Consider the following 13,885-nt stretch of genomic DNA (forward strand, 5'->3'; position numbering starts at 1 on the left):
ACAATGCAATTTGTGTAATATCAAATATGTGGGATGCACTATCTGTAAATGAAAATAAAAGATTATATATACAGTGGGGAAAAAAGTATTTAGTAAGCCACCAATTGTGCAAGTTCTCCCTCTTAAAAAGATGAGAGAGACCTATAATTGATATCATAGGTAGACCTCAACTGTGAAAAACAAAATGAGAAAACAAATCCTGAAAATCACATTGTCTGATTTGGAAATATATTTTTTTCAAATTTTGGTGGAAAATAAGTATTGTCCTTCCAAATCAGACAATGTGATTTTCAGGATTTGTTTTCTCATTTTGTCTCTCATAGTTGAGGTCTACGTATGATGTAAATTACAGGCCTCTCTCATCCTTTTAAGTGGGAAAACTTGTATTTCATTAATTTAGATCTAGGATGTGTTATTTGAGTGTTCCCTTTATTTTTTGAGCAGTATATGTATATATAAATACAGTACAGACCAAAAGTTTGGACACACCTTCTCATTTAAAGATTTTTATGTATTTTCATGACTATGAAAATTGTACCTTCACACTGAAGGCATCAAAACTAAGAATTAACACATGTGGAATTATATACTTAACAAAAAAGTGTGAAACAACTGAAAATATGTCTTATATTCTAGGTTCTTCAAAGTAGCCACCTTTTGCTTTGATGACTGCTTTGCACACTCTTGGCATTCTCTTGATGAGCTTCAAGAGGTAGTCACCGGAAATGGTTTTCACTTCACAGGTGTGCCCTGTCAGGTTTAATAGGTGGGATTTCTTGCCTTATAAATGGGGTTGGGACCATCAGTTGTATTGTGCAGAAGTCTGGTGGATATACAGCTGATAGTCCTATTGAATAGACTGTTAGAATTTGTATTATGGCAAGAAAAAAGCAGCTAAGTAAAGAAAAACGAGTGGCCATCATTACTTTAAGAAAGGAAGGTCAGTCAGTCTGAAAAATTGTGAAAACTTTGAAAGTGTCCCCAAGTGCAGTTGCAAAAACCATCAAGCGCTACAAAAAAACTGACTCACATGAGGACCGCCCCAGGAAAGGAAGACCAAGAGTCACCTCTGCTTCTGGGGATAAGTTTATCCAAGTCACCAGCCTCAGAAATTGCAGGTTTACAGCAGCTCAGATTAGAGACCAGGTCAATGCCACACAGAGTTCTAGCAGCAGACACATCTCTTCAACAACTGTTAAGAGGAGACTTTGTGCAGCAGGCCTTCATGGTAAAATAGCTGCTAGGAAACCACTGCTAAGGACAGGCAACAAGCAAAAGAGACTTGTTTGGGCTAAAGAACACAAGGAATGGACATTAGACCAGTGGAAATCTGTGCTTTGGTCTGATGAGTCCAAATTTGAGATCTTTGGTTCCAATCACCGTGTCTTTGTGTGACACAGAAAAGGTGAACGGATGGACTCTACATGCCTGGTTCCCACCGTGAAGCATGGAGGAGGAGGTGTGATGGTGTGGTGGTGCTTTGCTGGTGACACTGTTGGGGATTTATTCAAAATTGAAGGCATACTGAACCAGCATGGCTACCACAGCATCTTGCAGCGGCATGCTATTCCATCCGGTTTGTGTTTAGTTGGACCATGATTTATTTTTCAACAGAACAATGACCCCAAGCTGTGTAAGGGCTATTTGACCAAGAAGGAGAGTGATGGGGTGCTAAGCCAGATGGCCTGGCCTCCACAGTCACTAGACCTGAACTCAATCGAGATGGTTTGGGGTGAGCTGGACCGCAGAGTGAAGGCAAAAGGGCCAACAAGTGCTAAGCATCTCTGGGAACTCCTTCAAGATTGTTGGAAGACCATTTCCGGTGACTACCTCTTGAAGATCATCAAGAGAATGCCAAGAGTGTGCAAAGGAGTCATCAAAGCAAAAGGTGGCTACTTTGAAGAACCTAGAATATAAGACATATTTTCAGTTGTTTCACACTTTTTTGTTAAGTATATAATTCCACATGTGTTAATTCTTAGTTTTGATGCCTTCAGTGTGAATGTACAATTTTCATAGTCATGAAAATACAGAAAAATCTTTAAATGAGAAGGTGTGTCCAAACTTTTGGTCTGTACTGTATTTATATATACATACACTGCTCAAAAAATAAAGGGAACAATCAAATAACACATCCTAGATCTAAATGAATGAAATATTCTCATTGAATACATTGTTCTGTACAAGGTGGAATGTTCTGACAGCAAAATCACACGAAAATCATCAATGGAAATCAAATTTATTAACCAATGGAGGCCTGGATTTGGAGTCACCCCCAAAATTAAAATGGAAAAACACACTATAGGCTGATCCAGCTTTGATGTAATGTCCTTAAAACAAGTCAAAATGAGGTTCAGTATTGTGTGTGTGGCCTCCACGTGCCTGTATGACCTCCCTACAACGCTTGGGCATGCTCCTGATGAGGTTGCGGATGGTCTCCTCTGGGATCTCCTCCCAGACCTGGACTTTAGCATCCGCCAACTCCTGGACAGTCTGTGGTGCAACGTGACGTTGGTAGATGGAGCGAGACATGATGTCCCAGATGTGCTCAACCAGATTCAGGTCTGGGGAACGGGCGGGCCAGTCCATAGCTCCAATGCCTTCATCTTGCAGGAACTGCTGACACACTCCAGCCACATGAGGTCTGGCATTGTCCTGTATTAGGAGGAACCCAGGCCCAACCGCACCAGCATATGGTCTCATAAGGGGTATGAGGATCTCATCTCAGTACCTAATGGCAGTCAGGCTACCTCTGGCAAGCACATGGAGGGCTGTGCGGCCCTCCAAAGAAATGCCCCCCACACCATTACTGACCCACTGCCAAAACCGGTCATGCTGAAGGATGCTGCGGGCAGCAGATCGCTCTCCACAGATTCTCCAGACTCTGTCATGTCTGTCACATGTGCTCAGTGGGAACCTTCTTTCATCTGTGAAGAGCACAGGGTGCCAGTGGTAACTTTGCCAATCCTTGTGTCCTGTGGCAAATGCCAAGTGTCCTGCATGGTGCTGGGCTGTGAGCACAACCCCTATCTGTGGACATCAGGCCCTCATACCACCCTCATGAAGTCAGTCTCTAACCGTTTGTGCAGACACATACACACTTGTGGCCTGCTGGAGGTCATTTTGCAGGGCTCTGGCCGTGCTCCTCCTGTTCCTCCTTGCACAAAGGAGGAGGTAACAGTCCTGCTGCTGGGTTGTTGCCCTCCTATGGCTCCCTCCACATCTCCTGGTATCTGCTCCATGCTCTGGACACTGTGCTGACAGACACAGCTACCCTTCTTGCCACAGCTCGCACTGATGTGCCATCCTGGATGAACAGCAAAACTTGAGCAACTTCTGTGGGTTGTACTGTAGACACCGCCTCATGCTACTGTACCTCTAAGGGTGAGAGCAATGGCAAAATGAAAAAGCGACCAAAACAACAGCCAAAAAGGATGAGAACAGAGAAATGGTCTTTGGTCACCACCTACAGAACCACTCCTTTATAGGGTGTATCTTGCTAATTGCTTATCATTTCTACCAGTTGTCTGTTCCATTTGCACAACAGCAGGAGAAATTGATTCACAATCAGTATTGCTTCATAACTGGACAGGTAGATTTCACAGAAGTGTTGTTTAAGTGGTCCCTTTATTTTTTTGAGCAGTGTATATACAGTTGAAACCAGAATATAAAAAGACACATGTGGATATTTTTTCTCAATATCTGACATGAAATCAGAATAAACCTTTCCCATTTTAGGTCAATTAGGATTACTATAATTTTCAATATTTTCCAAATGCCAGAATAATGAGAGAGAGAGAAAGAATGTTTTAAGGCATTTTTATTACTTACTGCAAAGTCAAAAGTTTACATACATTTCTTAGTATTTGGTACCATTGCCCTTAACCTGAATGACTTGGGTCAAACGTTTGGGATATCCTTCCACAAGCTTCTCACAATAGTTGGTCAGAATTTGGGCCCATTCCACCGACAAAACTGGTGTAAGTGATCCAGGTTTGTACGTCACCTTGCTCGCACCTGTCTTTTCAGCTTTGCCCATAAATTTTCAATAGGATTGAGATCCGGGCTTTGTGATGGCCACTCCAAAACATTGACTTTGTAATCCTTAAGCCACTTTGTTACCATTTTGGCATCAAGAGAATGCCATGAGTCTGCAAAGCAGTCATCAAAGCAAAAGGTGGCTACTTTGGAGAACCTAGAATATAAGACATATTTTCAGTTGTTTCACACTTTTTTGTTAAGTATATAATTCCACATGTGTTAATTCATAGTTTTGATGCCTTCAGTGTGAATGTACAATTTTCAAAGTCATGAAAATACAGAAAAATCTTTAAATGAGAAGGTGTGTCCAAACTTTTGGTCTGTACTGTATATATGTATATATATATATATATATATATCGAGTATATATATATATATATATATATATATATATATATATATATAGAGAGAGAGAGAGAGAGAGTATAAGCCAAGCTTCTCAGCACATTTTTTCTGCTGAAAAAGCACCCCTCCAATTATACTTGGGTATATACTCAACTATATAGAAATTCCGTTGGTGGATAGTGGGGGCGGGGGGCCTGTTGCAGCGGTGGAGGGGCGGGGCACACGCTGAAGCTACCACATGTGCCCGCTGCTAAAGGAAATGAATATTCCCTCTTCTCCACTCCCATGGGCATGGAGAAGAATTAATATTCATTCTCTATAGTAGCGGGCACAGAGGAGCGCTGAGCCGCAGCTCCTGCTGACAGTGCCCGCTACTAAAGAAAATGCATATTCACTTTTGTCCACACCCATAGTCCCGATGTGGAGAGGAGTGAATATGCCGGCAGCTCACATCAGCGTTTGAGAGTGCATGGCTGTGACGCAGTGCTGGAGCAGAGGTGAGGAAGGAAGCAGGGCTGGCTCCAGGTTTTTCTGGGCCCCGGGCGAAAGAGTCTCAGTGGGCCCTTTTAACACATACACGATTCATGATGCACAGATACGGCGGAGAAATAAATAAATATATATATATATATATATATTTATTTATTTATTACACATGGCCCAGCCTGCCCCCTCATCCTTCACATACGCAGACATATGCACACGCACACACGGTACGCAGACATATGCACGCACACACGGTACGCAGACATATGCGTGCGCACACACGGTACGCAGACATGCGCGCGCACACACGGTACGCAGACATATGCGCGCGCACACACGGTACGCAGACATAGGCGCGCGCACACACGGTACGCAGACATAGGCGCGTGCACACACGGTACGCAGACATAGGCGCGCGCACACACGGTACGCAGACATAGGCGCGCGCACACACGGTACGCAGACATAGGCGCGCGCACACACGGTACGCAGACATATGCGTGCGCACACACGGTACACAGACATATGTACACATACAGACATACACATAGATAAAACAGACAAATATATATACACAGTCATATACACTGACATTCACATACATGCACTCACACAGACCCATTACTAATATTTTTAATATGGGGATTGGGGAAGCCTCACTCACCTGTCCCCGGTCCAGTGTCCTGTCCAGCAGCTCCTCGGGTATGGGGCAGTGCAGGGCCCCCGGCGTGTCACAGACTTCATGGCCCTGGAACATCAGAGGGGCCCACTTGCGGTCGGGTCCGGGCCCCTCCCGCCCATCTGTGCAGGACCTCCGCTCCGACGGTGTTTGATTGCCGGCACTTCCCCCAGACATGGCCGCGCGCTGTGCGGCTGTGTCTGCTAGTAATGACGCGGCAGGAGCGACACACAAGCACAATTAAAGGTGCAGTGCCGTCGACCCTGCCGTGTCATTACTAGCAGACACAGCCGGACAGCGCGCGGCCATGTCTGGGGGAAGTGCCGGCAATCAAGCAGCGCCTGCGTCCCTGAACAGGTGCCGAGGAAGCGGCCAGGGCCCCGACAGTGAGTGGGCGGGTGGGTGTGTGGGCCCGGCCCCGACAGTGAGTGGGCGGGTGGGTGTGTGGGCCCGGCCCCGACAGTGAGTGGGCGGGTGGGTGTGTGGGCCCGGCCCCGACAGTGAGTGGGCGGGTGGGTGTGTGGGCCCGGCCCCGACAGTGAGTGGGCGGGTGGGTGTGTGGGCCCGGCCCCGACAGTGAGTGGGCGGGTGGGTGTGTGGGCCCGGCCCCGACAGTGAGTGGGCGGGTGGGTGTGTGGGCCCGGCCCCGACAGTGAGTGGGAGGGTGGGTGTGTGGGCCCGGGCCCCGACAGTGAGTGGGCGGCTGGGCCCCTCTGATTTTCCAGGGCCCCGGCACTTGCCCGGGTACGCCGGGTGCTGACGCCGGCCCTGGAAGGAAGGTGAGCATAAGTGTTTATTTTTTTCATGTGTGCAGTGATGGGGCCATACATACCAGGATTGGGGGATGAGGAGGCCATGCATACCAAGATTGGGGGATGAGGGGTGCCATGTATACCAGGATGGGGGATGAGGGGGCCATACATCGCAGGATTGGGGATGATGAAGCCATGCATACCAGGATTGAGGGATGAGGGGGCCATGCATACCAGGATTGGGGGATGAGGAGGCCATGCATACCAGGATTGGGGATGAGGGGGCCATACATGGCAGGATTGGGGATGAGGGGGCCATGCATACCTGGATTGGGGGATGAAGGGGCCATGCATACCAGGATTGGGCGATGAGGACGCCATGCATACCAGGATTGGGGATGAGGGGGCCATACATACCGGAATGGAGATGAGGGTGCCATACATACCAGGATTGGAGATGAGGGGGCCATGCATACCTGGATTGGGGGATGAAGGGGCCATGCATACCAGGATTGGGGGATGAGGATGCCATGCATACCAGGATTGGGGATGAGGGGGCCATACATGGCAGGATTGGGGATGAGGGGGCCATGCATACCTGGATTTGGGGATGAAGGGGCCATGCATACCAGGATTGGGCGATGAGGATGCCATGCATACCAGGATTGGGGATGAGGGGGCCATACATACCGGATTGGAGATGAGGGTGCCATACATACCAGGATTGGAGATAAGGGGGCCATACATACCAGGATTGGAGATAAAGGTGCCATGTATACCAGGATTGGGGATGAGGGGGCCATGCATACCAGGATTGGGGATGAGGGGTGCCATGCATACTAGGATTGGAAATGAGGGGGCCATCCATATCAGGATTGGAGATAAGGGTGCCATGCATACCAGGATTGGGGATGAGAGGGCCATGCATACCAGGATTGGGAATGAGGGGGCCATGCATACCAGGATTGGGGATAAGGGAGCAATGCATAACAGGATTGGGAATGAGGGGGCCATGCATACCAGGATTAGGGATGAGTGAGCAATACTTACCAGGATGGCGAAATTAACCAGTAGCTGCAGCATTTCCCACCCTAGGCTTATACTCGGGTCAATAAGTTTTCCCAGTTTTTTTGTGGTAAAATTAGGTACCTCGGCTTATACTCAGGTCGGTTTATGCTCGAGTATATACAGTATATGTATGGTATATACTACATATATATATATATATAAATTATTATTTACTTTATTATAGCTCAAAACAATTTTCATGTAACGTTTGTAATGGTGGTTTATATTTGCAATGTAATAATTGCAGAATTCACAATTTCTGTTGCAGAGGGTTAAATGTTCAGAAATTCCACATCAAAGTCCTCAGCAACACACGCAGATTTTGTTTCAGATGCACATAGACCAGATTTGTAGTATAAAATTACTCCATATGTTTATCCATTTTAAAGTTCCCATGATAAGTTTATTGTGAGTTTTTAATGCTGCATATTTTCGAAAATATGCAAGCAACCTATTTACTGAATGGGTGCATAAATGGTACAGAAAATCTGCAACAGCAAAAACTCACCAAAGGTTCTTTGTGGGAACGTAACCAAGCCCATGATGAGTTTTTGGTGAGGTTTCTCTCGCTGCATATTTTCACTGTAACAAAAACACAGTTTTGGCAAAGTGGATGAGATTGATAGAAATCTCATGCCCACTGTGCTTTTTTTTTAACGCTGCGTAAACTGATCTGCAGTGCGTGTTTCAAAGTCGCAACATGTCAATTTCTCTTGCTTGTACGCTGAGTTTAATGTACAGATTTTCTCCATAGCATTGCATTAGATGCGGAAAATACACAGGTAAAAAAATGCATATGCGTTTTACTGCATTTCCGCGACAGAGTAAACACATGTAATCCGCACATGACTGTATCAATGAAGTTTTGACAAAGCCAAATTCCAGGAAGTAACAAAAACAAAGCAGCGTTATTTAAAGCATGACACCAACAAGAGACAAAAACTGCCGCCAAATACGTGATAATAACGCATGTAAGAAAATTCAATGAAAAAACACAAGTAACCAAATTTACTTAGTAGGTGCAGAAATTCTGGAACATCAAAAACTCACCAAATCCTCATCATGGGAACGTAGCCTTAAACGATTTGTTAAATGTATGAAAAGCGAGGCTTTAAGTGGAAATAATTGTAAAAACGAAAGATTTATTGAGTTTTGATAACACTTTCTGAATATTTATAAATTAAAGGAATGACTTAACAAACATTCCTCTGGTCACGGTGACTTAAATATCTCTAACCAGATAGGCTTATAAGCTGTTATGTGTTTCCTGCATAGGGAAATCTGGTTTCTTTATGCAGACTGTGTTTGTCATGCAGCCACAGTCAACTAAATTCAGTCTCCAGAGGGAATAGCTATTAATTCTGATATTTTGAACTGATGTGATGCCAGCCAGATCAACCATTATGAGCAGTGGCGGAGCTTCCTTCAAAGCTCTGTGAAGGGCGCCATGGAGCATGATCCCATAGGAATCTTATCTGTCTCAGGATGTGTTCACTTGTACTTACAAAACTCCCAAACTTCTCTGTCTAATGTTATGCTTTATAGCACTGGCATAGTCAGTAGTGTATCTAAAAATTGAGTTTCAATTCTCAAAAGTCATTGTCTCAAACCAACCGACAATATATTTAGATTAGACATTGGACATTTGATGTGATGTTACTTATAAGACAAATTCGCTGAGCAAAATATAAAATAATACTATCCACTCATTTTAAATGATAGAAAAATATTATTACAGTTTGGAGAAAAAGTGTATGTATTTTAAAGCATACTTGTTATTATTGTCATTTGTTTTCTAGAAAGCAGACACACAAATAAAAGTAAAGAATCTTGCAATATACATCATATTATGTCTGTAAAGTGCTATAGTAATTAATGGCGTTATGTAAGCGAATCACCGCAGGTCAGTTTATGCTGAGTAAAAAGGAAGCACACTAGGCATGAGATTTCTATAAATTCCATCCTTTTTTCTGCAACTGTAAAGGTGCTTTCACATTGTGTTCCGGCACCCATTCAGTAGCCCCGTCAGGGCTTACATTTGAACCCCCCGCAAAATGATTTTCGAAATTTTCAAGCGTGTACTCCTACTGGAGGTGGACACTCATTTGTAGTAGACTGCTCTGCTCCTGGGTGTCCGCCTCCAGTAGGCATATACGCCCCTGAAAATGATGCACAGAAGAGTACACGTTCACTCTGCCGACACCATGTCCCCTTCGGCACATATGTCCGAATCCCGGTTTGCGGGGGTTCAGACGTAAGCCCCGGAGGGGCCAACGAACATTCACTTATTCATTCAATCTGAGGACTTAAAAGAGAGGAATTAATAAAACAAGACCACAATACACATAAAAACCATAAAAGCAATAAGAAACACATTAAAGGAAAGGGGCAAAACTAATAACCTCATTTAGACCGTTTGGTTAAACAGACCCAATTTTTAAAATCCATTTGGCTTCTAACAGAAATATGCAACAGATGGGGATGAAGCCGCAGTGCATCAGAAATACCTCTTTTTTCACTTTGCATCAAATTCATGAATTGTGCGTGACATTTTGATGAACTTGGCACCAAAAATGGCAACTAATGCCACAAGACGAAAAAAGAAAGTGACTTAAAAAAATGAAAATATGAATTACGTAGAAAGTGGCTATTTTATTATTGTCCTTTTTTTGTCTGTTTTTTTATGCTCTTGTTTGCCTGTTTGTCATTTGCAGCTTATATTTTTTTATTGTGTTCCTTTTACACTCTATTTAAATGTATTTACATGGGTTTTTTAATGTTCGTCATTGTGGGTGGAATTTAGAATTTCCAGATATTTTCAAAAGATTCCTCAATTACAACTTTTTAAAACTTTGCTCTCCCCCTGGAGTGATTTTTTGTACTGTATATCTGACCTTTTTGTGCAAATTTTGCAACATTTTAGCAGTTACAAAAACATTACAGACAAAAATAAAGCAGTTTTTAGGCTGTGTGCCCACTATGCGTTTTTTAAGCGTTTCCGCAGCGCAATTCCGCTGAAGAAACGCTTAAAAAACGCTTGGTAGAAGGTCTGCAATGTTACCCAATGATAATCCACATGTGCTGTGCACATGCTGCGGAAATTTCCGCTGCGGATTATCATTGTGGAAAAATTCGCAGCACTACCAATTATTTTGCGTAATTGCGCCATTTTCGCCGCCATTGACTTACATTGAATCGCTTAATATCCGCATGGCTACATGTGCACATGCGGATATTAAGCGATTCAATGTGCGGATGGTACCCGGGTCTGGAGAAGAGGAGACTCTCCTTCAGACCCGGGTACCATAGTACCTGTAAAAAAAAAGAATTAAATTAAAAAATATGCATTATTCTCACCTTCTGATGGCCCCCGGTCTCCATAGCGATGCGTCCTGGCTCCCCGGCAGCTCGCGATGGTCTAAAAGGACCTGCCATGACGTCATTTAGTCGTGTGACGGGTTATTCGACCGCTGACGTCGGCAGTCTCGTGACCTGTCACATGACTAAATTACGTCATGGAAGGTCCTTTTACACAACCGCGAGACACCGGAAAGACCGGACACATCGGATAAGGAGACCGGGGGCCATCAGAAGGTAAGTATATATTTTTATTTATTTTTTACCATTTTTATTCTTTTTCTTAACTAACTTGGTCACACTATATAAAATCCATGGCGGTTGCATGCATTTATATAGTGTGACCAAGTTTTCAAGCACTTTCCAAGTGATGCTAAAATCGCTTGGAAAGCACTTGACAACCCGCATGCGAAATCGCATGATCAAAACGCTTCACATCCACTTGTCCTTGGCAGGAAAAACACATGTAAAATCCATATGCGTTTTTTTCTGCCAGGGAGATGCAGAAACGCTCAGGAAAAATAAGGAGCATTTCTGCATCGTGGGCACTTAGCCTTACTTAGCCTTACTTTGTGTAAAATTCGTGAACCATGTGTGCCATTTTGAAGAATTTGGCACAAAAACGACAACAAATATCACAAGACAAAAAAAGAAAAGTGGCTTGAAAAAACCCACAAATGATGAATGGGGCCCCATATATTGGTTGGATAAAACATTTCTTTCTTTACTACATCTAAGGGTAGGTTCACACAAACGTATAAAACATAGGTCAGTGTTTCATCCAGAAAAGTGGGACTATGTCTTTCTCACTTGTCATCCGTGTGCAGTCTGTATGCAATCTGTTTTTTTACTCAGCAGCTATTAATCTTCTGCAAGACCATTTATTGATTTCTATGTTGCAGAATTGCAATATATCCACCCCTATAGACTTGAATGGGTGACTCTCATCTGATTTTCGGAGGCAACTACTGCATGCTGCAATTTTTTTCATATGCAGAATTGAATAACATTAGTCCGAGTACAATCCAATTTTTCGAAGGACAGCGTTCGGACTAAAAATATGGTATTTTGCATGAGCACTTATATATTTCTACAGTATCTACACTGTAAATTTCATGACTCTATCACATCTTTGAGATTCAGTTAAAAAAACATGTTCAACAATTTGTTTCAATTTATAGGACTAGATAAATAAAGGATTATGGTAGTCTAGTTTTCCTAATTTGTATACTGTTAAATTAAAAAAAAAAAGTCTTGATTAACATATGATTTTTAGACACCTACATATTTTCTATACTGATTGTGCAGAGTATTCAAACAGAATGTTATAGTTGAACAAAGAGCAAATCAGATTTAGAGTAATTATTTCTTATCCTTTCGTACCATATGTTTTATCAACACCACAAACTCCGTTAAAGTTCAGACCTTGCCATCTGCAAATTATCTTCATTTAGCAGTAATTAGAACTTAGTATTATAAGCAGGACTCATGCACAAAAGTAATTCTCCACTGAGTAGTGGTAGACTCTGTAGACTGGCAATCTTTTTTTATTTGCAGTTCTTATTTTGGAAGTATTAGTATAATCTCTGGATGTCTGGGGCACATTTGTATTTTACAATTAATCAGGAACTCCTGCAGATGTTCTAAATGTAAATCGCTCAATCTTCATAAACGTATCCTCTTCGAAATGAAAAATAGAAAACTTAGTAATTAGGCCAAGAAACAAAAAAAATTAAACTGTAAAATAGAGACTTAGTTTGTAATTTATATCTACAGTGTCATTTTTTGTTTTAATCTCTGCGGTTTTATTTTTTTCCTTGTTTTCTTCCAAAAGCCATAACTGTTTTCTTTTCTGTCGATGTAAACATATAAAGGCTTGTTTTTATTGTGGGATAAATAGTAGTTTTGAATTACACAATTTATTTTACTTTATTATTTATTGAAAAACAGGAAAAAAAATATTCCATGTGGGGTGAAATTGTGAAAAAAAACTGCAATTCTTCAGTTGTTTTTCAGGATTTCTTTTTATGGAGATTATTGAGCAGTAAAATTGACCTGACAACAAAATTTTCCAGGTCAGTTCAATTTCAATGATACTAAACTTGTACAGAATTTTTGTATTCTTGTAGTGAAAAAAAATTCTGAAATTTGTAAGAATTTCTCCATTTTTTGAAACCCATAACTTTTATATTTTTCTGTTGATAGAGCTGTTTGAGGGCCTTTTTTTGCATGCAGAGCTGTTTTTCATTGATGCCATTTTGGGCTACATATGACATTTTTATCACTATTTATTGCATTTTTGTGAGGGAAACTGGTGACTGAAAAAAACAAGAATCTGACATTTTAATCTTATTTTTAAGAGTACTGCGTATGATTTAAATAATTATATATTTTGATAGACCAGACTTTGATGGGCCAATATAAATTATCTCTATTATTATTGTTATTTTAAACTGGGAAAAGGAGGAGTGATTTAAAATGTTATATTATTTTTATTTTGTACTTCATGTTTTAGTTCCTTTAGGGGATTTTAATCTGTGATCATTATCTCCCATACTATATATTGCAATACTCCAGTATTAAAGTATGTAATATAAATTTCCGTCTCCTTTGAAGCTCAGCCTATAGTGCCAAGAGAATGGGATCAGTGGGTTTCAACAGGCCTCAGGCCGCTATGGTAACCTATTGGTCCCCCATGATTGCATGGGGTTGGTGGGAGCTGTTGAGCAATGTATTTAAATGCCACTGTCAGTGAATGACAGTATCATTTAAATAAACAGCTTAAATTACAGATAGCACTGAATGCTGCTGTTATGAGCAGATGCCAACAATGCATTACTACAGGCATATGCCCTGTATAGAGTGGGCACAGCTACTGAGCTTGCTCCATACACGCACAATCTGGCCATGATGTACCATGATTTTAATTTAAATTCGGGTTTCAATTTAAAAAGGCTAATGGTGTTAGATGGAATGATCCTGCTCTGAAATGTATATTTCTTGCTGGTATGAGTGAAAGGGTTAAGGATTTGCTAATTGCATTCCCCACACCTGAGACTCTGCAGGATGCCATGCAATTAGCTGTTCTTGTGGATAGGAGACTGAGATTTAGACAGAATGAGGTAAAGACTCCTGTATTGCCAGGTCCTAGTCCCCA

The sequence above is a fragment of the Phyllobates terribilis genome, unplaced genomic scaffold (genome assembly GCF_046119375.1).
Source record: "Phyllobates terribilis strain yellow unplaced genomic scaffold, ASM4611937v1 Scaffold_1__5_contigs__length_1240528914, whole genome shotgun sequence".
Classification (NCBI taxonomy): Eukaryota; Metazoa; Chordata; class Amphibia; order Anura; family Dendrobatidae; genus Phyllobates; species Phyllobates terribilis.